General features: G+C 44.8%; 1 long non-coding RNA gene across 2 annotated transcripts in view; it reads right to left on the bottom strand.

The window, feature by feature from the left end:
- Nucleotides 1–25,705, bottom strand: part of LOC136621800 (uncharacterized) — a 200,434-nt gene that overhangs the window by 139,075 nt on the left and 35,654 nt on the right. For both annotated transcript variants that reach the window (XR_010791275.1, XR_010791274.1), the window contains one exon: nt 9,442–9,550. This is a non-coding gene — a long non-coding RNA (uncharacterized lncRNA). The remainder of the gene's footprint in view (nt 1–9,441; nt 9,551–25,705) is intronic.

Raw genomic sequence — 25,705 nt, 5'->3', positions numbered from 1 at the left:
GGGAATGCGGTATGCCTCCCTGAAGAGGTGCGTTTTTAGAGCACGCCTGAAGTTCTGCGAGTCCTGGACTGCCCGGATAGCCTTTTGTAGTGCGTTCCAGAGGACCGATGCTGCTCTGGAGAATTCTTGGAGGCGGGAATGGGAAGTTCGAATTAAAGGGGCGCTCAGTCTGGTTTCGTTAGCAGAGTGGAGAGCCCAGGCTGGGTGATGGATTGAGATGAGGGAGGCGATATAGGAGGGCGCTGCACTGTGGAGGGCTTTATGGATGAAGGTAGCGAGTTTAAATTGAATTCTGTATTTAATGGGCAGCCAGTGCAGTGACTGGCACAGGGCAGAGGCGCCCGAGTAGCGCCTGGACAGGAAGGTGAGCCTGGCTGCTGCATTCAGGATGGATTGGAGAGGGTAGTGTCTGTTGCAGGGGTGGCCGATCAGCAACGAGTGGATGAGGGCAACAGTAAGCGTTTTTAACGTGTCCACGGTGAGAAAAAGTGGATTCTTGCGATGTTGTTGAGGTGCAGCTGACATGTTCAGGCGACAGATGGGATGTAGGGGGTAAAAGAGAGATCTGAGTCGAATATGACCCCAAGGCAGCAGGCATGTTGTCTAGGAGTTATGGTGGCACCACACACTGATATGGAGATGCATTCTATACAAATCAGATATATCAGATGCCTTGGCCATTCTTTCTTTGCAATCATCTGTGTATGGACTTGCAGGCCACTGATGTGTATTAGCAACATCATTTTCTTAGTATCACGTCTGTATATGGGCCCATTTTCACCTACGACAAATGTTTGTACTTTTGGTGTCCATAGCCATTCCACTTTCCATGGAGTGCGTATGGGCAGCTGTAGGACAAATCAAATTAAGTGTCCGTTATTGCCCATAGTGTATAAACAAGTAAACATGGAAGTGTTACTTCACTCTTACAGGCTGTGTAATTGGATTGATCAATCATGATCCTGTCACATAGTTGGTGTTATTTTGTTTGTTTCTCTTGCACACTTCCAGTTTGTTAATAGAGACTGGATAGTCTTATGTGTAAGTTGTTTGTCTGCCTTTATAATCAGTTTTGGTCCAACTGAGTCCTCTTAACAAATGGTCCCCATGTGTTCCTGGGGATTGTTGATGAAGATGGCGACATGGCTCCAGGAATCAAAGCTTTCATCTTAGAAGCAGCAGACACAAGTTCTTGTAGTTGCTGGAGAACACTGGAGATCATTACCTCTTGCACATGTTTTCTGATATGTGACCCACACATTTCATATACTACCTTGCCTTCTGATGGAACTATTTACCTAGTTAAAAGTAAAGGGACATGAAATACTGACAACATATTATTGAAATGATCTGAAATTTGGAATCAATGGTCTCACTAGCTAATATTGGCTTTAGGTTCCTTTAGGACCCTCAAAATCACTTGAATGACATGGTTCTTGTCAGTGTCCAGACTTTAGATCACAGATGACCAGATCTAATGTTGATTGTACTGTCCATATGTGTAACTTGAAATTTCTGGACTCCTTATCCAAAATCTGTAACAGGAAGTCCTAGCTACAATGTGCCTTATATAATATTGGTGTCTTTTGTCTTCTTATGTGACAGATGGGACTTCTCCGGGCACTAGTTACAACTGATATCTCTGTACCCCCTAAAACTACATCCCTGCTATTTTAGCCACTGGATTCAATGTGATTATAAGTTGTAGTCACACACTGGGGTACCCTTTGTTCTATCAAGCGGTGGGGTCCTAGTTCAAAGACTCCCATCAATGTAGTCTTGACACCATGACATGTTAGTGGATTTTTCATAAAGTTTTTCTAAGGAGGAGTGGCTTGATAACATGCAACATCCATTTGCACAACCCGTACAGAGACGTTAATTGAGGACCACATGTTTATATTAAAGAGCTAGTACTGTTATAAACTATTGATGGCCTATTCTGAAGATAGCCTATCAATAGTGGATCAGCAAGGGTTTGGTGCCTGGGACCTCCGCTGATCAGCTATTTAACTGGCCTGTATGCTCCTGCATTGAGCTGATTTCTGCAAAAAGCAGACAGCTCTGTTCCCACTACAATAGCCTGACTTGGGTTTACAGGCAAAGTTTCCATTCGCTTCACAACAATGAGAACCGAGCTGTGTGCTTCCTGTAGAAATCAGCTTAGGTGAACCGTTGATTGGGGGGGGGGGCAGGCAGTGGATCCATGCTGATTTATGATTGATGACCTATCCTGATGAGGGCCAAAGGGACCTCATCGAATATAATGTTGTCTGTCTGGTGTCCACTCATGCAGGCCTATTTCTTCCAGCACTTTGGGCCGGATCTGTGATGGAACCTCCACATAGAGGTGCCTAACGGAGATGTGAACATAGCCTAAGTTAAACAAGTGGAGAAAATTACAGTCACTCTTAGTTGTTCTCTAACCTTATATAAAAAGACAGACATTAGGTCTAGCAGCCTTTTCAAGTGGTAACAACCTTTAGTTTAAAAGGGCATTTTTCACACAGAATTTTCAATAATGTCTCAGATATTTATAACATAGAAAGATTTATAACAGAACTTATCATAAATGTCTGATAAATATGGATGCCACCTCTGGGGCCACACTTATATAGAGGCACGTTGCTCCCATATTAGAACTGTATAGCCGCAAATTCTCCATATTAAGAACAATGTGGTGACATCTATGACCAGGAAAGACCAAAAACTCAAGTTGACTTGTGAATAGAGTGCTACATGAATGAAGGTCATAGGTTCTCCATCTATTGTTCACTATTGAATGATTTACAATATATTTTATATGAAGTTTTATGTTGTTGATAGGATAAGCACCAATAGACAAGGAGTGATGTGCCTCAATAAAATGAAAGGCACAGGCTATAATGCTTGCAAGGAACCATAAGCAACCAGGTTGACCCCAAAGACAAATTACGGTGTATGGTAAGCAAAATAGATGATCCATGAAGACACGGTCAGTATTGTTAGCATACGGTGGGGATTAAGGTGAGGCTTAAGGAGGTTTATAAGGTGAGCCAGAGTGGGTTAAGGTAGTCATACACATTAGATGTCGATTGCATGAACCCGCCAATTTCAGCAGGAAATGCCAATCATCTAATGTGTATGGAGCCATCATGACTCCCACTTGTGGGCAGATGTCAAAGAAAGCAAAGATCAGGCTATTGAATTTCAACTGTCTAATCCTTTTGTTCTTGGGAGCTAAACTGCCACCAGAGGTGCCTGGTAGCGTCTTTCTCCACTTTCTACATTCAACACATGCGTTTGGCTAATAGCTACCTAAAATGTATGGGCAGCCTTACAGCAGTGTTGCTTTTACTTAGATGGAAAAGCATTTCCCATCCAATTATCCTTATTATTATATCTGCATCTATTGGGATTGTGTTACAAGCTTGTCAAACAATGTCTTTTGGAAGGGGAATGAGCAAGCTGTGCGCCAGATCGCCAGTTAGATAGATCTAGGCATCTACAAACATAGTAACATGGTACGTTAGGCTGAATGAAGACAATGTCCATCTTGTTCATCCTGTTTCAACCCCCTTGTTGATCCAAAAGTTGGTAAGGCATGACCAATAGCTACCCAATGGATGCAATATCGGTACCGCTGGCTCTTTTGGTATGCGGCTGAAGCAGGTACTGTAGGCTTGGCTGCAAAAAGTTAGGATGAGCGGCAGAAGGCATGAAGGACCTATGTAAGTTACTGGAAAGAGTTTAGAGTTAGAGTTAAGTAAAGCTCCATAAAATGTTGACACACATGGCGAGGTTTGCCTGATTTTTTCTGACAGGTCATTTGAGAAGTTAATACATGCACACTTTATAGTAACTAAACACAGCTATGGAATATTTAGATGCTAAAAACAGTAGATATTTGACTATTCTTGGAAATATATATTGAGTCAGTGCTTAAAACATATAGTCGTCTTCCTTTTGAAACCTCCCTTTGTACGGTGACCTAGATCTAATAGATACACCATATTCCGGACTGTTAGTATGTGACACTATTAAAGAGGACAGAACCTTTAAAAGGTTAAACCACTAAGTAGGCGCAAGCAGTTTGCATAAATATTTCCTCATCCGGTGGTTGGCTCACCACGGTTTAGAGATCTATAGAAATGTATAAGAACAACAGGGAAACTGGCAATACAAGGAAGGCAACATTCTGACCACCGCTGATCTTCATATCTTCTTGCGTACAAATTCTTAGTAGCCGTTTCTTAGAATTTTAGATTAGATTAAAGATAATATTTGCCAACTGATGCCAAGCATATCAGGCAAATTAACTCATTATTCATTATGTCAAAAATACAGGCAGAATTAACCTTGCAAATTCCAATTAGGCAAAGATTCTGAATGTTAATAGTAGTATAAATTTAAGCTCAATTCACCTGTAATCGGGTGTTATAGGCAATCCATGATGCTTCCATATTCCATATGGCTCCATATCTCAGAGGTACTTTGCCAAAGAAGCAATGCATGAAGGAGAATATAACTTTGTAATACAGTGTCTAATGGAACTTGGCAAGTAAATAGTTGTGGATGAAAGAGTTACGTGGAGGCACGGTAGAGCCCCATAGATTGCTAAAGCTGTCACATGCCAGCTCCATATGACTCCGTAGAGAACCATAATGTGCTCAAGTGCAAGGGCCCTAAAGGTCCTTTCACAGGGGCCGATATCTACCTATAACGGGCACCAATCAACAATATAGTAATTCAGGCAGCATATTTGTTTAATGTTGTCAAAGTCCAAATCAGGTTGGCTTCATGCCTTATTTTAATGGGTAGTTAGATCTATGAAGGGATCACCTCTCCATAGGCCTTACAATCTTAGCAAACAAGGGTGTGGAATGAATCCATAGATCATGGAAAGGAGATGAGCAACACACAAACATTTTGCCCTCCTATCTCAGGTGATAAAGGGGGCACCATCTTAATCTTTACTGTGGGCTTGGAGTCTCGAGGTTTGTATGGAGCAGGATTGGGGGTCGATCCCGCTCCATACAATGTGGGTGTCGATGTCTTTGACAGCCAATACCTGCCCACAACAGCTCACAATGATCTCAGCTGTTAACCCTTTAAATGTCGCCATAAATTCTGACAGCAGTATTTAAATGCCCTGATTGGAATTTGTGGGACTCGAACAGCCCCTTGCAGGGTGCCGTTCAGATGCCATGGCAGCTCGGGCCTTCAGAAGGGGCTGCCATTGCAGATTGCCTATGAAGCCATGACTGTGGTGTAGCTTGATAGATTTCCTGTTAGATCGTAGTATAATGTAATACAATGGTATTGCATTAGACTGCAGGAGCAATCAAACGATCACAAGAAAAAAAGAATGTTAAAATGAGCCAATAATTGACTGCTGTCTCTCTATACACAGTAATAATCAGACAGCCATTAATAAGTGAGATGGTGGGACTACTTCCTGTATTCCTCTCTGTCTTGCTGTTGCAAATAAAATGCAAGTCTCTGCTGAACTACTGCACAGATACGGACAGCAAAAACATCACTATAATCAGAGTGCCCGTGTCTACCTTGTACTGCTCTAAATGAGGGCTGTGAAAAGACTCCCTTTAACAAGTCCGTAAAACAAAAAATGGACCATCAAACCACACCTTATAGAAAATCAGGTAATAGCCACAGGAGAACACCCAACTAACTGCGAAGCTGGAACTAAAGGCCCATTTAGACGCAATGATTCGTTCGAAAAATGGCAAATGAGCAATAATCGTTGCGTGTAAACGCGGCCATCATTCACTTTTCGTCTGAACGATGATTTTAAGGTGAGCTTAAAATCCATTGTTCAGCCGGAGAGAAAGATTGCACTCTGTGTTCTCAGTGGGTGCTGGAGATTACATTGTATTCTGCCGACAGCCCGTGCTAGAACAATGCAGCTGTGTGCAGAGCCCACATGGTGGGCTCTGGAAACAGCTCCCAGAGGCCCTTTTACACGCAAATGAAGGTGATAACGTGTTAATAGACATTAGTGTCCATTAACAGTTGATGTAAAATGATGGCTAAAGCTGTTAATTTTTCAATCGTTTGAAAGATTGTCTTTGCGCTGAATGGGCCATTATTGTCTGTAAATCTACCCGTGTGAATGAGGAGATGCACAGCCAGCCTATGGGGACAAACAATTCTTGGCCTATGTTAAAAGAAATTAAATGAGCGCCAAATTAGATTGGGCAGACAATTCAGCCAATTTAAAAGGATACCTAGGGTCTTTTTAAATCAGCTGAATTTTCTAGTCAGTGAACAAGTGTCAATCGACATGTCGAACTGCGCTCATTTAATTCTCTTTTACATGGGCCAATAATTGGTATATGAGCACGAATGATCATAGCTGTGATCATTCTCTCCCACAGGCTATAGCTTTTACATAGCCCAATTATTGGTCCCAAATGTTCCTTCAAAACATTTATTCGGCCAACATTCAAGTCGTGTAACAAGAGCAACTTTCAGCCAATGAATGCATAAAAATGCTTGCTGATCATCAGTGCCCATTCACAATAGGATAAAATTGATGAAAACGAACCCTGGGTGAAATTCAACAATGAATGATTGCTTCAACTGACAGATGACAGACAGTCTATGTTACAATCATGTGGGCAAACTGAGCACGGGGCCCACACGATCACGACCAAAGGAAGGACTGGGTACGCACACGGGTTGCACACGGGATTCTGGCAAACTGACCCTTTTCTACATAGGAGGATGGGAAGGCCCTACCTAAGCGGGGGCATTGCCCCAATAAGAGCAGCCAAGCGGTCTTCGGATCTGGGCCCTAGCTGATCCTAGGAGCCACGCACCAGAACAGGACGCATTCCATGCCACATGACAGGGATTGAACCACAGGACACACAGAGCCAGAATACACAGCATACAGCAGCCACAATGCAAACACTAATAGCAGATGATAAGCTGAATATAAATGCGAGGTGTTAGTTCGTACATTGGCCAATGAACTTAAGCTGCAAGGCCCCTCATATCTTCCAGTCCCTACACTAGCAAGACACATCTACTAGAGGGCCCTAGGGGCCAACCTAGCGCAGACATAGCAAACAAACTCAGCAGACCAAACTGACATAAAATAAATGTACAAACAGACATGAACCGCAAGACACAGATCACACAGCAAGCTGCAACAAAACACAGATAGCAGGTTACACAGCAAACTTCAACAGACAAGAATTCATGACTGCTCACCCTGAACATCAGACAGACTGACCAGGAGCTGGGTTTATATGTGAGAGCACAAACTCAGGAGATTGGCTAGCAGGAATGACCACACCCACCCAGCTCAATCAATTAACCCTGTGAGGGCTGTGCTGCTAGGAAGCTTAGAACTACAGATCCCAGCAGCACATGTAACAGTCATCATCTGGAAAGAAGTTGGCCACATTTAAAGTTTTCATGGAAAAAAAGATTTTTCGTCCCCCCCATGAAATATCTTTCTTTGAAAAAACGTTTTCAGAAAGATCTTTGGTTCGTTGCCCAGTGTCATTGAACATGTCTGGCCAATATGAAGGATTGTGGTGGCCAATATAGACTAAAATGGGTGTTCAACCATCAACTTACTTATATCTAATATATGTGGCAACCTTTACCTGTCAATGCACAAAGGCCTTTATAACCCTATCCAATCCTCCCCATCTTCTCCATGGGGGGCCCACATGGCCTTATTGCCCTATTGCTCCACAAGAGCATTTTTCGCTGCTCATCACTTTTCTATATTATAGGTCTTCCTCTGGGAGAGAAATCTTCCAAGATTGAGTATGAGGTTTAATTGAAGCATAGTCAGCAGCTCCAAACTAGCGTTTTCTTACCATAAAGACACAAATTATTGCAATTAATGTTCATTTTGGTCACACCTGTAGTCAACAAAAGTGTTGATGGCTCGAAACTACTCATTAAGGCAAGAATGTTTTCTTTCGTGTTTGTATAGGTGACATTATATGTATGCTTTATAGAGCAATGCCTGACTTGAAATTCAAAAGAAAATGTGATATCTATGTATGGTCTGCAGCCAGTACATGCATTTTTCATTTGCTTTGTGGCTTTATTATCATAAGCAGTACATGCATGAACACGATAGTGACATAACAATACAAGGCTGGCTTGCAAATATTAATTATAAAAAATTATAAAAGATGTGTAAATTCCTGCATGTTTTCATAATTGTGTCTTTGTTTCAACAGGAAAAGGAGATGGAACATAGAAACAAAACAGGTAAGAAGGAATATTGTGAGGGGGGGGGTTATTATACTGTGATAATCAGTGGTGTCTCTATGTTTAGGCATCTTGAGTCTCCTGTGTGGTTCCTTGTGGCCACCACCGTTCAGTGTCCACATGGCAACACTATCATCAATATATAGAAGTAGGCACAAATACAATATTAGCCTCCAGACAGCTGTACATTATAGAGCGTGAGGAGCTGAGCAGATTGATATATAGCTTTGTGGGAAAATATTCAATATATTTTGTAATTTATTGATCAAATCTCTGCTTATGCTGGGCTTAAGAGTCCAGTAGGCGGTGCTAATTAGGAGTCCAGTAGGCGGTGCTAATTAGGAGTCCAGTAAGCAAATACCTTTTCCTGTATGAGTTTATGAGAGAAGAGCAAAGCAAAGAAACCATGGCGCTGCTGAAAGAGAGTACCCGGCTGAGGTTTAAGAGTGTTGATACCTTCAGTGGGCCACATACAAGTGTATGTAACATAGATGATTTAAAAGCCAGGGGGCTCTAGTGGCATGTGTGTAATAGAAAATATTTTGCAGTTCAAATAAAATTTGATCATTAATCCAAAAAGATAAGAACTGAAAGTTTTTTTTTTCTTTTTATATATTTTACCTTTTTGGATTAATGATCAAGTTTTATTTGAACTGTAAAATGTTTTGTATTGCAGGAGTCATCGTGTTCTGCCCAGGAGCGCATTGGGGGCAAATATCAATGCTTCTATTACCTTTGGCTTCTTTTTCTCTTGTCAGTTGTCCCTCTGCACTATGCAGCACTGCGTTTTCTTTTGATTACACTGTATGCGTTTACAAACAGTGAGTCCTAGGACCGCCCACTGGACTCCTAAGCCCAGAATGAGCAAAGGTTTATATTACAAGTTTATACTAAATCTTTTCCTACAGAATGATATATCAACCTGCTCAGCTCTTCCTCTTCTATAACTTGCTTTCTGCGTTTTCATTGTGACCGGTGACAGGTTCCCTTTAACTGTCATTGCATTCATACAAACACATGTATATCAAATACACATACCACAATATTGGGTTCCATGTGATATAGCAAACAAAATCCTGAATGATATAAAAGGCTAAGTAAAAGTTGCTAACAAGAATTTGCCAAAGGGAGAATGCCAACAAAGATTAAATCTAATACCAGTACCAGGATATTGAAAAAAGGACAAACAAAAAAAGTTACCTGCACACAAAATATGCTTGATCATCTTCCTTGTGCAGGCCAGGTCTTAAGAAACGTCTTATAAAGCAGATTACTGCACTGGGTGAGTGACATCTCTTATTGGTTGTCCCTGGAATGGAAAGCAAAACCTACTGAATTGACCATAAGGAATTTTCATGCACTAAAACAAAAACTAAATTGAGCCTTTATATCGTGGTGGATGTGATAAGAAACTGATCACATATTATATCCCTGAACGATAATAATAACAGTGATCTTTATTCATATAGTGCAAACATATTCCAAAGCACTTTACACTATAAAGGGGAATATATATAAAGAAAATCAGATATTACAAAGTGACAAACTAATTAACAATTCACACAATAGTAGTAACTCCTTAGTGATGGCCAATCCACCTTTTTACTGACCTGACTAATGGGCTTTAAACCTGTACATACGTCTTTTTAAGGCAGTGACTTGGTTGACTACTGACAGCCAGGCTCCTGCTCTAACTGTCAAGAGAGGAGAAACCTCAGACATGCTACAATCAATAGCAACAGCAGCCTGTAAGCAGATGACAGGTGTCTCTTTCCGTCACCCATCGGCACGCTGCATTGCGATCGCAAGATACCAATGGCTTCCCAAGGCAACCGGAAGCCTGACAAAGACCTCCACGTCTGCCATGTAATTCAGTCTATTAGGCCCGCTCTCCGGCAGAGACTAATATGCTGCTGTCATAGGCTTAATAAAATGCACTACATAAGTAATGCAGTGTACTATCCTAGTGATTCAATGACTGCATCTTCAAGTCGCTTTCAGGGACTAAAAAATTGTTTGAAAAAAAGGTTCAATAAAGTTTCATCCAATTTAAAAAAAAATACATATTTTTTCCCCACAAAAAAAAACCTTTTTAAATACATAAAATACCAAAAAAACGTTTTAAAAAAGCAACACCTAATAGGTGTTATTGCGGTCGTAACGACCCAGACAATGGGAATATTTTGTTATTCATCACGAATGGTGAATGCCAAAGAAATAATTTTTAATAGTAACGTCATTTTTTTTTTTTGTCTCCCAAAAAAACTTAATAATAAAAAGCAATCCAAAAGTCACATTTATTTCAAAATGGTATTAACAGCTACAACTCTTCCGCAAAAACCAACTCTTCACACAGCTCCATTGTTGGAAAAATAAAACTGTTATGGGTCTTAGAACGTGATGATGGAGATCCAAATGCTTTTCTTACTTATTTTTATTGTACAAAAGTAGTAAAAAATAAATATAAAAATAAATAAAATTGGTATTACAGTAATCGTGCTGTTCCAGCTAAGAAAGATATCAAGTCGTTTTTACCAAATGGTGAAAGCCATAAAAACAATAACCCCAAAACAATGGTGGATTTTCTGGGGAAGGGAGTGTCCAGTCTAATAATTCTATAGTAGTAGCAATGACAAGCCAGTTGTGAAAAGTTTTAGCACATGCAAGATAAATCGTCCTACTAATGTAACAGATTAGAGTATATTAAGTACTCATTAGCGGTCATATCTTCCCAATTATCTCTGTGTCAATGGATGGCTGTAGAGTCATTGTAAGCTGTTCTGTGCCTGATGCCAAGTCCAATAAAATATAACATTATAGAGATATCTGATGCCAAACCGAAACGCGTCTCGTATTATATTCAGATCCAATGAAGCAGTCGGAGATCCATACATCCTGTCATTTTTACACCAGCTGGAGTGACGATGTTTGCTCATCCCTGGGTAAAAGTAAATGCAGTTTATACATCTGTTCAGAAGGACTGTCACCACGAGCTATTTACTAACCTCCAGCACTGTTTCCTTAGCGAGGTGGTAAACAGTGACTAAAAAGCAGCATGTGCATAGATCATCCGATATCTCATGCGCAATTCATAATCTGCTAATAGACCAAAATAAATAGAAAATGATGTTAGGGCAAATAGTATTAAGCTGAATACAGCGGCCAATTCAATGTGTCAATGGCCAGAGACACTATCAGCCATCTGATAGTCAACCGATCAGCTTTTTAAGGATGCCATAAGGTGACCAAGCAAGAACAGATGGCCCATGGACAGAGAGACATCCGTCAGTCCTTGGATACTAGAAGAGTGGGTATAGGACCTTTTTGTTTCGTAGGAGAAGATGGAAGTATTGGATCACAACCGGATGTTGAAAAATCTCCTTGTAAAATATTAAGACATCGCGGTTGTGTGATATTAAAATGCCTTATTGCATGGCTATAGGTGTGCAAAAAATTCAGATGGCATGAACAGGAAGATAGCTGAGTACAGGAGGGGCCTGAACGCCTTTCTTGAGCATTACAATATTACATGGTATAGGTGAACAATAGAGATGAGCAAGTATACTCGCTAAGGCACATTACTCGAGCGAGTAGTGCCTTAGCCGAGTATCTCCCCACTCATCTCTAAAGATTCGGGGGCCAGCGTGGGTGACAGGTGAGTTGCGGCGGGGAGAGAGGGAGAGAGAGATCTCCCCTCCGTTCCTCCCTGCTCTCCCCCGCCGCTCCCTGCCCCTCGACGGCCCCCGAATCTTTAGAGACGAGCAGGGAGATACTCGGCTAAGGCACTACTCGCTCGAGTAATGTGCCTTAGCGAGTATACCCGCTCATCTCTAGTGAACAACGATCGCTCTGTGTTAAATCATGCAAGCAGCAGTCATTTATTGCTACTTTAAGCAACTATTCGGATGATAGTTGTCCCATGTGAAGCTTGCCTGAAGGCCCTTTTACACAGAACAATTATCGTTCAGTAAAGGTGTTGGATTGTGCAAATGTAAACGATAATCTTTTAGGCCTCATGTCCACGGGGAAAATCAGATCCGCTGCAGATTCTACATGTAGAATCTGCAGCGGGTCCCTCCTGCCCCGCGGACATGAGGGCTGAAAATACAAATAAACGACAATAAACTCACCTCCGATCCGCTCCGTTTCTTCTCTTCGCGGCGGCGTCATCTTCTCTCGTCGCGGCCGGATCTTCATTCTTCGGCTCGGCGGATGTGCACGATGACGTCGGTGACGTGCCCCGCGCATGCGCCGAGCTGAAGCAAAATGATCCGGCCGCGGCTGAGAGAGGATGGCGCCGCGGCGAAGAGAAGAACCGGAGCGGGTAAGTAAAATGTGATTTTTGTGTCCCGCGGATCCGGACGGCTTCCATAGGCTTCAATAGAAGCCCGCGGGAGCCGTCCCCGCGGGAGACCCGCATGAAAATGGAGCATGGTCCAGATTTTTTCATGCTCCATTTTTTTTTAAATCACTTTTATTGACGATCCGCGGGTATTTATCTACCCGCGGGTGGTCAATGCATCCCTATGGGGTGCGGATCCGCGGGCAGAAGAAGAGTTAAAATCCGCTGCGGATTTTAATTCTTATTTTGCCCGTGGACATGAGCCCTTAGTGTAAACACGGCCAACGATTGAATGACAAACAAGAATTCGTTCCCTTCTCATTTGTTTATTTTACGCAGACATAAAGATAAAGGGTCCTTACTCGATTGATATCAGTCAAGGTGGCCGTTCCACATCCACTCCAAGGGGAAGATGCCACCACTACCCAAGCAGCCTTTTTGTAATGTTAAAGGGACTGGGCCTTGTTATGCAGCCTTGTGGACAATTTACAAAATCTACATTAAAGAATTAGTTTGCAGTTGCCATGCTTTTGTTTCTTCCTTGGGCAATTGAATCCTTTGGCGATTCAGCTTAAATCAATATGATACACAGAGTCTTCCATTGGAGGTATGTGTTGGGAAATACTGCCAAGTTATACCTCTGATGGAACGCTCAAATACAATACAAACATAACCTAACTTAGCTTCAACCAGTATTCCACCATGACCTTCAAATGACATGTCTGGAGCTGTTTACTCCTTTCCCTGACCTTTAGTATCTTTTGATTATTCTTCATAATGAAGGGTACATTTTCATGGAAAGTCAAAAGTGCAGAAAAAATAAATCTGTATATGTACATCATAATAAAAAATGTTCTCTCAAAAACATAGTAGCATACATAGTATGTTAGGCTGAAAGGAGCCTAGTTCAGCCTGTTTCCATCCCTTCTTGTTGATCCAGAGGAAGGGGAAAAAAAACAATGAGGCAGAAGCCAATTTAGCCCATTTGGGAGACAAAATTCCTTCCCGGCTCCATAACAGAAGTCAGAATAATCCCTGGATCAACATTTTGAAAGTTCCTACATGACTCCAAGACCCGGATCAACAACCCCGCTGGTTATTTTGTGTCTATGTCCTGTAATAGAAAGGTATCTAGTCCCCTCTTACACTTCTCTATCGATAAACTTTGGTGCCTATCATAGGTTTTGGGTGCATTTCATGCCCTGCCTTTTTCATTGTCTATTGAATCTTCTCAATGCATCTACTATCTATTGAAATCCAGTTATTGTCAAAATTAGGTTAGTTATACTAGTAGCTAGACAAACCCCATAGATGTTTGTACCTTTAGCAACATTAAACTGAAGCATAAGAGCGTTATATGCAAGACGTGTGTTAATACCACAATGTTATCCTATTTCTAATGCTGACACGAATGTCCATATTTATGCAAGCAAACACCATTCACCGGTGGTTGAAACCTCTTAGACTTCCTCCATTATCCCCAAGCAAAATGGGACATGAAAGTCTAGGTCACTTCCTCTCTGAGGCATCTTGTCTTACATATGACACAGAATTTTCCACTTGCAAGACAAATTTACAAGACAGGAAACAACAACTTACAAAAACCATAGCACCTTGGTTCAACACATTATCGGAATTTTAGGTATTTAATCAGACATCTAGGTAAAATTGTACGTGTAACATAGAAGCGTTGCACAGATGCCTATCTCTGAGCATCCAGTTATCATCGTATTCTATGGTTTATGATGGCTCTTTGGTAACTTCACTACTAAACTGTGAGCAGAAATGCAAATCATAGACTATTGGAAGCATCCTGCCACTTTGCTGAGGACAATGTTTCAAAGGTGCATAGGATATCGAAATTAAAGTTAAGTTTAATGACAAAACAACATGTAGCTTTTATAACATACAATACACCACGTAACATTAGTAGAGTCATCTTCCTGCCTGTGTGGTCCCCCCTTCTGCTCCAAATAATGTCCTCCCTTCTACATTTGTCAATCAAATGCCATCACTTGCTGTATCAGTGACCAAATGGTCAGTCTCAACTGTGTTCACCCCTCTTTTTTGTCTGTGTCCCTAGTTTCTGTCCTCAGGTTCCATTGGGTCTCCAAGAATGGTATTTAGATGGAACCCTGGACCGAACCATAGATTTCAATTAGTCAATGGAGACCAAAGTTGTATACTATGGTCTCCGTTTGATAAGGTTTCTGTTAGTTTCCATGTACTTTGGAGGATAGAATGGCATAGTCAACTGGTAGCGCCTTATCTTTTATGGGAACAGAGCTTCAGGAGTGTTTGAAATTAGAGATGAGCGAACCTACTCGTTTCGAGTAATTACTCGATCGAGCACCGCGAGGTGTGGCGGAGCAGGGGGTAGCAGTGGGGAACAGGGGGGAGCCCTCTCTCTCTCCCTCTCCCCCCCACTCCCCACTGCAACCCCCCACTCACCCACGGCGCCCCCCGAATCTTTTCGCCAGAGTACGGAAGTACTCGAAAATCGCGGCGCTTGGGCGAAAAAGGGGCGTGGCCGAGTAGGTTCACTCATCTCTATTTAAAATTTAATGAAGCTTATTCATCCTGGTCAGGAAATCTGGCCAAACTGTGACAGTAGCGCATGCACTTACTTTTCATGGGTGTACCAAACGGGAGAAACAGCACCATGCCATCAGGGGAAGTGGGAATGACGTCGCAGCCCCTGGAAATAAGTGGATATTTAAAGAAGACAGGTGTAACTCTTAAGTAGGACTCTGTGTGGCTCATACTTAGCATCAAAATATGTCTCAGCTTGGGACTATCTATCCATTAATGGGAGGCCTCGCATAGTATTTGAAGGGACGTGAGTTCTTCATTAAAGGCAATTTTAAGTCCCAATGTCACAGAAGAATTTGGGAATATAAGTTTATAACCACCTTTGGTATCAGAAACGGTATGAATCTCAGAGGAAGGTTTTTACATCAGTTGAGATTATGAGATATGAGCAGCCCAGAGCAGAGGTAACATGCTGGCCTAGTGCTAACATCAATTTAGAGACTTTCACATTCCTTGTCACTGGACTAATTATTTACTGTTATGCTCATCCCTCCCTGGTATTGAAGGCTATAAGTGCTATTAATTAAAACCTGTCTGTGCCCTCTTATCCTGTCTCTGATATTTCTCTAAGTGAAAATTTAGTTCACGATGTCTGTGCCCTCCCATGTGATCATGTGTGTATGTTTTTATACAAATACATCTTTAGATTTGTTCCATTATGCCTGAGGAAGAACCCTGTGTAGGTTGGAAAGCTCACTATAACATCATTTATTTTTGTTAGCCATTAAAATGTATCATATCTACAAGATAACTTGGTTTCTCTTACTGATAACAATCACACTTCTTTATATCTTTAATGTTTTTGAAATCTACAATGCATGTTTGTCCAAGATATGCGTACCTTTATTACATCATGCCTGTGAGATTAGTGAGGCATTGTAGTACTACACAGTATAGCTTATATGAATATCAGTTATAACTAGAGATGAGCGAACGTGTTCTTCCGAGCTTGATATTCGTGCGAATATTAGGGTGTTCGGGATGTTCGTTATTCGTAACGAACACCATGCGGTGTTCTGGTTACTTTCACTTCCTTCCCTGAGACGTTTGCGCGCTTTTCTGGCCAATTGAAAGACAGGGAAGGCATTACAACTTCCCCCTGTGACGTTCAAGCCCTATACCACCCCCCTGCTGTGAGTGGCTGGGAAGATCAGGTGTCACCCGAACATAAAAGTCGGCCCCTCCCGCGGCTCGCCTCAGATGCCTGGTGAGTTAGATGAGGGACAGTGCTGTTTGTACCGGAGCTGCTGTAGGGAAAGAATTGGTAGTTAGTGTAGGCTTCAAGACCCCCCAAAGGTCCTTATTAGGGCCACTGATAGCTGTGTGTTGGCTGCTGTTAGCAGTGCCATTTTTTTTTTCTCAAAATCGGCTCTGCAGAGCGTTGCACCTGGCATTAGGGACAGAAGTGCTGCATAGGCAGGGAGAGTGTTAGGAGTGAGTGTAGCCTTCAAGAACCTCAACGGTCCTTTCTAGGGCCATATTTATCCGTGTGCAGTACTGTCCAGGCTGCTGTTAGCTGTGCTGCATTTTTTTTTGGCTTCTCAAAATCGCCTCTGCAGAGCATTCCACCCTCCATTGATACTGCAGGGAAAGAATTGTATAGGCAGGGCCACAACACAGTTATTATTCATTGAATATACGCAGTGCTGCCTTTTGCTTGTAAAACAAGTGAAAATAATTCTATTTGTCCTGCCTCTGTCCGTCCTAACGCCGGTGGACACGTGTCGGCTGCGTCTGCAACCTGTAAAAATCATACGCACCCAGCTACGTTTTACTCCTGGCTTCGCCATTTGCTTTCCTTAATTGGGAAAAAAAATACCTGCTCTGCCACAGTTAATAACTCTGCTACCCTCACGTTCTGTGACACATTAGCAGGAAAACAGCACAGTTATTAAACTTCTCATGTTCATAGAATATACGCAGTGCTGCCTTTTGGTGGAAAAAAACTGAAAACAAATCTATTTGTCCAGCCTCTGTCCGTCCTAAGGGCTGTGGACACGTGTGAGCTGCGTGAACAACATTGCTAAATCATACGCACCCAGCTACGCTTTACTGCTGGCTTTGCCATTTGCTTTCCTTAATTGGGAAAAAAATACCTGCTCTGCCAGAGTTATAATAACTCTGCTACCCTCACGTTCTGTGACACATAAGCAGGGACACAGCACAGTTATTAAACTTCTCATGTTCATAGAATATACGCAGTGCTGCCTTTTGGTGGAAAAAAACTGAAAACAAATCTATTTGTCCAGCCTCTGTCCGTCCTAAGGGCGGTGGACACGTGTGAGCTGCGTGAACAACATTGCTAAATCAGACGCACCCAGCTACGCTTTACTGCTGGCTTTGCCATTTGCTTTCCTTAATTGGGAAAAAAATACCTGCTCTGCCAGAGTTATAATAACTCTGCTACCCTCACGTTCTGTGACACATAAGCAGGGACACAGCACAGTTATTAAACTTCTCATGTTCATAGAATATACGCAGTGCTGCCTTTTGGTGGAAAAAAACTGAAAACAAATCTATTTGTCCAGCCTCTGTCCGTCCTAAGGGCGGTGGACACGTGTGAGCTGCGTGAACAACATTGCTAAATCAGACGCACCCAGCTACGCTTTACTGCTGGCTTTGCCATTTGCTTTCCTTAATTGGGAAAAAAATACCTGCTCTGCCAGAGTTATAATAACTCTGCTACCCTCACGTTCTGTGACACATAAGCAGGGACACAGCACAGTTATTAAACTTCTCATGTTCATTGAATATACGCAGTGCTGCCTTTTGGTGGAAAAAAACTGAAAACAAATCTATTTGTCCAGCCTCTGTCCGTCCTAAGGGCGGTGGACACGTGTGAGCTGCGTGAACAACATTGCTAAATCAGACGCACCCAGCTACGCTTTACTGCTGGCTTTGCCATTTGCTTTCCTTAATTGGGAAAAAAATACCTGCTCTGCCAGAGTTATAATAACTCTGCTACCCTCACGTTCTGTGACACATAAGCAGGGACACAGCACAGTTATTAAACTTCTCATGTTCATAGAATATACGCAGTGCTGCCTTTTGGTGGAAAAAAACTGAAAACAAATCTATTTGTCCAGCCTCTGTCCGTCCTAAGGGCGGTGGACACGTGTGAGCTGCGTGAACAACATTGCTAAATCAGACGCACCCAGCTACGCTTTACTGCTGGCTTTGCCATTTGCTTTCCTTAATTGGGAAAAAAACACCTGCTCTGCCAGAGTTATAATAACTCTGCTACCCTCACGTTCTGTGACACATTAGCAGGGACACAGCACAGTTATTAAACTTAGATTATTCATTCACTAGAGGCAGTGGGGCCTTTCGTTTTCCAAAAAGGGCAAAAATTATATTTGGCCTGCAGTCTTGCGCCAATTTATTTCCTGCCTTTGAAATCAAATCACTGGTAATACAGCATGCTGAGGGGTAGGGGTAGGCCTAGATCCCTACCTTCCTGATCCCGGTGTGTCGCAGCCGACTGCTGCGCGATTAGGAGAGAGGCACGTTTCTGGCGTCCCCACATTCATCGCCCAATTAATGGGTCCACGCGGGAGACGGTTATTAGAAAATGAGCAGTGTGAGCAGGTCCTGTCCTGGATGGCAGAAAGTGCTTCGAGCAACCTATCGTCAACACGCAGTTCTGCGCCGTCCACTGCTGCAAATCCGAATCCTCTGTCTGCTGCTCCTCCTTCCTCCCAGCCTCCTCACTCCACTACAATGACACCTGCTCAGGAGCGGGAACACTCCCAGGAACTGTTCTCGGGCCCCTGCTCAGATTGGGCAGCAGCGGTTCCTCTCCCACCAGAGGAGTTTATAGTCACTGATGCCCAACCATTCGAAAGTTCCCGGGGTCCGGGGGATGAGGCTGGGGACTTCCGCCAACTGTCTCAAGAACTTTCTGTGGGTGAGGAGGACGATGACGATCAGACACAGTTGTCTTGCAGTGAGGTAGTAGTAAGGGCAGTAAGTCCGAGGGAGCAGCGCACAGAGGATTCGGAGGAAGAGCAGCAGGACGATGAGGTGACTGACCCCACCTGGTGTGCAACGCTTACTCAGGAGGACAGGTCTTCAGAGGGGGAGTCAAGGGCATCAGCAGGGCAGGTTGCAAGAGGCAGTGCGGTGGCCAGGGCCAGGGGTAGAGGCAGGGCCAGACCGAATAATCCACCAAGTGTTTCCCAAAGCGCCCCCTCGCGCCATGCCACCCTGCAGAGGCCGAGGTGCTCTAAGGTCTGGCAGTTTTTCACAGAGACGCCTGACGACTGACGAACAGTGGTGTGCGACCTTTGTTGCGCAAAGCTCAGCCGGGGAGCCAACACCAACAGCCTCACCACCACCACCATGCGCAGGCATATGATGGCCAAGCACCCCACAAGGTGGGACGAAGGCCGTTCAGCGCCTCCGGTTTGCACCCCTGCCTCTCCCCCTGTGCCCCAACCTGCCACTGAGATGCAACCCCCCTCTCAGGACACAGGCACTACCGCCTCATGGCCTGCACCCACACCCTCATCTCCGCTGTCCTCGGCCCCATCCAGCAGTGTAGTTCAGCGCACCGTCCAGCCGTCGCTTGCGCAAGTGTTCGAGCGCAAGCGCAGGTACGCCGCCACGCACCCGCACGCTCAAACGTTAACCGTCCGCATCGCAAAATTCATCAGCCTTGAGATGCTGCCGTATAGGGTTGTGGAAACGGAGTCCTTCAAAAGTATCATGGAGGCGGCGGCCCCGCGCTACTCAGTTCCCAGTCGCCACTACTTTTCCCGATGTGCCGTCCCAGCCCTGCACGACCACGTCTCCCGCAACATTGTATGCGCCCTCACCAACGCGGTTACTGCCACGGTCCACTTAACTACGGACACGTGGACAAGCACAGGCGGGCAGGGCCACTACATCTCCCTGACGGCACATTGGGTGAATTTAGTGGAGGCTGGGACAGAGTCAGAGCCTGGGACCGCTCACGTCCTACCCACCCCCAGAATTGCGGGCCCCAGCTCGGTGCTGGTATCTGCGGAGGTGTATGCTTCCTCCACTAAAGCACCCTCCTCCTCCTCCTCCTCCTCCTCCTCTGTCTCGCAATCAAGATGTGTTAGCAGCAGCATGTCGCCAGCAGTCGGTGTCGCGCGGTGTGGCAGCACAGCGGTGGGCAAGCGTCAGCAGGCCGTGCTGAAACTACTCAGCTTAGGCGATAAGAGGCACACGGCCCACGAACTGCTGCAGGGTCTGACACAGCAGACCGACCGCTGGCTTGCGCCGCTGAGCCTCCAACCGGGCATGGTCGTGTGTGACAACGGCCGTAACCTGGTGGCGGCTCTGCAGCTCGGCAGCCTCACGCACGTGCCATGCCTGGCCCACGTCTTTAATTTGGTGGTTCAGCGCTTTCTGAAAAGCTACCCACGCTTGTCAGACCTGCTCGTAAAGGCGCGCCGGCTCTGCGCACATTTCCGCAAGTCCCACACGGACGCTGCCACCCTGCGCACCCTGCACCGACTGCTGTGCGACGTGCCCACACGGTGGAACTCTACGCTCCACATGTTGGCCAGGCTCTATGAACAACGGAGAGCTATAGTCGAATACCAACTCCAACATGGGCGGCGCAGTGGGAGTCAGCCTCCTCAATTCCTTTCAGAAGAGTGGGCCTGGTTGGCAGACATCTGCCATGTCCTTGGTAATTTTGAGGAGTCTACCCAGGTGGTGAGCGGCGATGCTACAATCATTAGCGTCACCATTCCTCTGCTATGCATCTTGAGAAATTCCCTGCAAACCATAAAGGCAGCTGCTTTGCGCTCGGAAACGGGGGCGGGGGAAGACAGTATGCCGCTGGATAGTCAGGGCACCCTCCTGTCTATTTCTCAGCGCGTACAGGAGGAGGAGGAGGAGCATGAGGAGGATGAGGAGGAGGGGGAAGAGACAGCTTGGGCCGCTGCTGACGGTACAGCGTCTGATTGCCTGTCATCCTTTCAGCGTGTATGGCCTGAGGAGGAGGAGGAGGATCCTGAAAGTGATCTTCCTAGTGAGGACAGCCATGTGTTGCGTACTGGTACCCTGGCACACATGGCTGACTTCATGTTAGGATGCCTTTCTCGTGACCCTCGCGTTGCACGCATTCTGGCCACGACGGATTACTGGGTGTACACACTGCTCGATCCACGGTATAAGGAGAACCTGCCCACTCTGATTCCCGAAGAGGAAAGGGGTTCGAGAGTGTTGCTATACCACAGGACCCTTGCAGACAAGCTGATGGTAAAATTCCCAGCCGACAGCGCTAGTGGCAGAAGGCGCAGTACCGAGGGCAAGGTAGCAGGGGAGGTGCGGAGATCGAGCAGCATGTACATCCCAGGCAGTGCAACAGTCTTTAAGGGCCTGGCCAGCTTTATGGCTCCCCACCAAGACTGTGTCACCGCTCCCCAGTCACGGCTGAGTCGGCGGGAGCACTGTAAAAGGATGGTGAGGGAGTACGTAGCGGATCGCACGACCATCCTTGGTGACGCCTCTGCCCCCTACAACTACTGGGTGTCGAAGCTGGACACGTGGCCTGAACTCGCGCTGTATGCCCTGGAGGTGCTTGCTTGTCCTGCGGCTAGCGTCTTGTCGGAGAGGGTGTTTAGTGCGGCTGGGGGAATCATCACAGATAAGCGTAGCCGCTTGTCAACCGACAGTGCCGACAGGCTAACACTCATCAAGATGAACAAAGCCTGGATTTCCCCAGACTTCTGTTCTCCACCAGCGGACAGCAGCGATACGTAAGCAATACGTAGGCTGCACCCGCGGATGGAAGCTACGTTCTCTCTCACCATCCAAAACGGGGACATTTCTGCTTCATCAATCTGTCTAATATTCCTCCTCCTCCTCCTCCTGTTCCTCCTCCTGAAACCTCACGTAATCACGCTGAACGGGCAATTTTTCTTAGGGCCACAAGGCTCAGTCAAATAATTTTTCTGAACAATTTTTATAAGTTTCAATGCGCTTAAAAGCGTTGGAACTTTAACTTGAACCAATTTTTTGTTACACTGGGCTGCCTCCAGGCCTAGTTACCACTTAAGCCACATTAACCAAAGCGATTAATGGGTTTCACCTGCCCTCTTGGCTGGCCATGGCCAATTTTTGGGATGTACATTAGTACTGTTGATACAGCAATTTTTGTGGGCCCTCGCCTACAGTGTAATCAAATTAATTTTTAGCCCACCTGCATTACAGCTGACGTTACCTCAGCTGTGTTGGGCAATGCAATGGGATATTTCTATGTACCGCCGGTGGCTTCCTGGCACCCACCCATGCTGTAGGTGCACACGGAGTTTTTACTACATCTGTACACTTATAAAGAACCCCAGTCAGACTGGGGCATGCAGTGTGGGCCGAAGCCCACCTGCATTAAGCACGACATTACTACCTCAGCTGTGTTGGGCAATGCAATGGGATATTTCTGTGTACCGCCGGTGGGTTCCAGGGAGCCACCCATGCTGTGGGTCGACAGGGACTTCACAATAGGGAGTTGTACCTGCCTGTGTCTATGAATTAAAAAGCCCGGTCTGACTGGGGCATGCAGACACCTTGACAGAATGAATAGTGTGTGGCACATAGGTTCCCCATTGCTATGCCCACGTGTGCAGCTCCTGATGGCGGTGGCACAGGATTCTATTTCTCATTGCTTCTGTACAGCATTGTGGGCTATCGCTCCGCCACTTTTAAAGAGGGTCGCTGCCTAGCTGTGCCAACCTCTGCAGTGTGTGCCTGCGGTCCCTCGTCATGGCAGACGCAATTCTAAATAGACATGAGCGTGGTGTGGCATGAGGGCAGCTGAAGGCTGCCCAGGGACACTTTGGTGTGCGCTGTGGGGGGGAGGGGGGGCGGTTGGGCAGCATGTAACCCAGGAGAAGTGTCAGCGGAGTGTCATGCAGGCAGTGATTGTGCTTTGTTGGAGGTAGTGTGGTGCTTAGCAAAGGTATGCCATGCTAATGAGGGCTTTTCAGAAGTAAAAGTTGTTGGGAGGGGGGGGGGCCCACTCTTGCCGGTATTGTGGCTTAATAGTGGGACCTGTGAACTTGAGATGCAGCCCAACATGTAGCCCCTCGCCTGCCCTATCCGTTGCTGTGTCGTTCCCATCACTTTGTTGAATTGCCCAGATTTTCACACATGAAAACCTTAGCGAGCATCGGCGAAATACAAAAATGCTCTGGTCGCCCATTGACTTCAATGGGGTTCGTTGTTCGAAACGAACCCTCGAGCATCGCGGGAAGTTCGTTCCGAATAACGAGCACCCGAACATTTTGGTGTTCGCTCATCTCTAGTTATAACAAATATTGTCCCCAGCATGGGACTATCCATTTATCAATGGGAGGTGTGCCGTAGTAACTGAAGGGACATGAGTTTCTTACATTTGTAATGCTTTTCTGCAATGTTTCTTTATATCTACATTGCATGTTTGTCCAGGATTTGTGTACCTTTATTACATCTCACCTATGAGATCATTGGGGCATTGCAGTACTACATGGTACAGCTTATACTAATTATATCAAATATTTTGCAGCCTTTATTTAAAAGCATTATAGCCGTCTACAGCGAGTGTAATGTACCATTCTACCCTCATCAGGGGTGGATACATTATCACAGTTTCACTCCTGTTGTGAAATAAGAATTGATTGATATATTGAGACATCCATAATTTAAATGTGAGTGCTTAGTATATGAAATTTGGTGCATATTTTTCATTGTGTTTATATTATTTGGTATACGATTTTTAGTATCTGACTTAATACACAATTGTTGTTGATGATTGGAAGCCATATAGATACAACCATGACTTGAGATTTTTGTCTATGATCCCTCATGAGTCCTTTGACTTAAAGGGTGAAACCCGTAGGATGTGAGAATGTGAATATGTCATCAAGGTTTTGATTGTGTCATTTGTTTTGAATCTTTCAAAGTATCCTATATATGTATTTAAAGGATAATAGCACCATTGATTTGGAGTACAAACCTAAAAAGTAATTTCTACTTTTTCGTAGGTAGGGCCATTGGCCAAGTGCGGCCCGTCATATTAACTATAACCTGCTCCAGAACCATAGCAAGAACCTACTCCAACTCCTAGCTGAAGTAGGTTTTTTTACTTGGCACATAGTAGTGCCAACGGATGAAACATATGTATTAGGAGTAGGGATGAGCGAGTATACTCGCTAAGGCACTACTCGCTCGAGTAATGTGCCTTAGCCGAGTATCTCCCCGTTCGTCCCGAAAGATTCGGGTGCCGCCGCGGGGCGGGGAGCTGCGGGGGAGAGCAGGGAGGAACGGAGGGGAGATCTCTCTCTCCCTCTCTCCCACCCGCTCTCCCCTGCTCCCCGCCGCAACTCACCTGTCAGCTGCGGCGGCCCCCGAATCTTTAGGGACGAGCAGAGAGATACTCGGCTAAGGCAAATTACTCAAGCGAGTAGTGCCTTAGCGAGTATACTCGCTCATCCCTAATTAGGAGGTTTCTGCCTCTTTATACATTTGTCGCTCGTAGCCACATGCTGCCTTTACCTGGACCAGCGTGTGAAACGCTGGTCTAAGTAAATAACCGCCAGTATGTCTATTCCTTTTACCACTGACATAAGCCTTCGAGGAAAGTTGAGAGGCCTCATATACATAAGATCATCGAGTGTGCACAATGGCCCTTTAAAATGTGGACTGAGAGCGTATACCCTACGGGTCCGGGCGCAAGCAGGAGTATTGATCTGGCACTGGCCACGCAGCAGATAGGAAGGCAGACTGAAAGGAGGCGCTGTTGGTCTTTGCTGGCAGCCGTCACAATTGCATTTTATGGGCAGCTTTTCATTTGGTTACTTGCGAATGGGTGTTTTTTTTTCTTTAGCTGTCCAACCACCAAACCTTCTTCTAACTCATGTGTTGGGCCACCTTTTTGGAAAACCTATAGGAGAAAAAAACTGAGGTTTCTCCAGGAAGCAGCCCATCATAAGGAAGTTTTCTGCTTTCAAAAACAATATTGAATTCTCCAAAGAAAACAGAACTTTATCTCCAAGTTAAAGGCTCACTGCCCAATAAACCAGGATGTAGAATCAATAAAGATCCTTTTGTATTTGTGTTTTGTAGTTCAGGTTGTGAACAGACTCTGCACACATTACATACCTGGAAGACTGAACATTACATTTTGTCCGATTCAATGGAGAAATGTATTTAAAAACAGAATATCACATCCATGGCTGGTTGCATTACTATCCTGTAAACTCTATTATGGTTCCATACGACCTCCAAGATGTCTGTACGGCACAATAGACCTCACTACGCCTCTGATTTTACATGGAGGTATTCTCCATTGGAGGCTGTAGAGGTATTCTCCTGTGAAGCATTGCTTCTAGGAGAGAACTAACCATGTTGTGCGAAGCACCATACACCAGAACATGGAGTGCCTATGGCTCCCTAGTAGGGAACCAAAGTGTATCAGTGATTCACATGCATGCAGGGTTTAAAGGAAATCATATGGTACAACTTGCCCCCAATTCTGTGAATGTTCCTATATTGTTCATTTTCAGAACATTAGAT

Source organism: Eleutherodactylus coqui, chromosome 1 (assembly GCF_035609145.1).
Source record: "Eleutherodactylus coqui strain aEleCoq1 chromosome 1, aEleCoq1.hap1, whole genome shotgun sequence".
Taxonomy (NCBI): Eukaryota; Metazoa; Chordata; class Amphibia; order Anura; family Eleutherodactylidae; genus Eleutherodactylus; species Eleutherodactylus coqui.
This window is presented reverse-complemented; position numbering and strand designations above follow the sequence as displayed.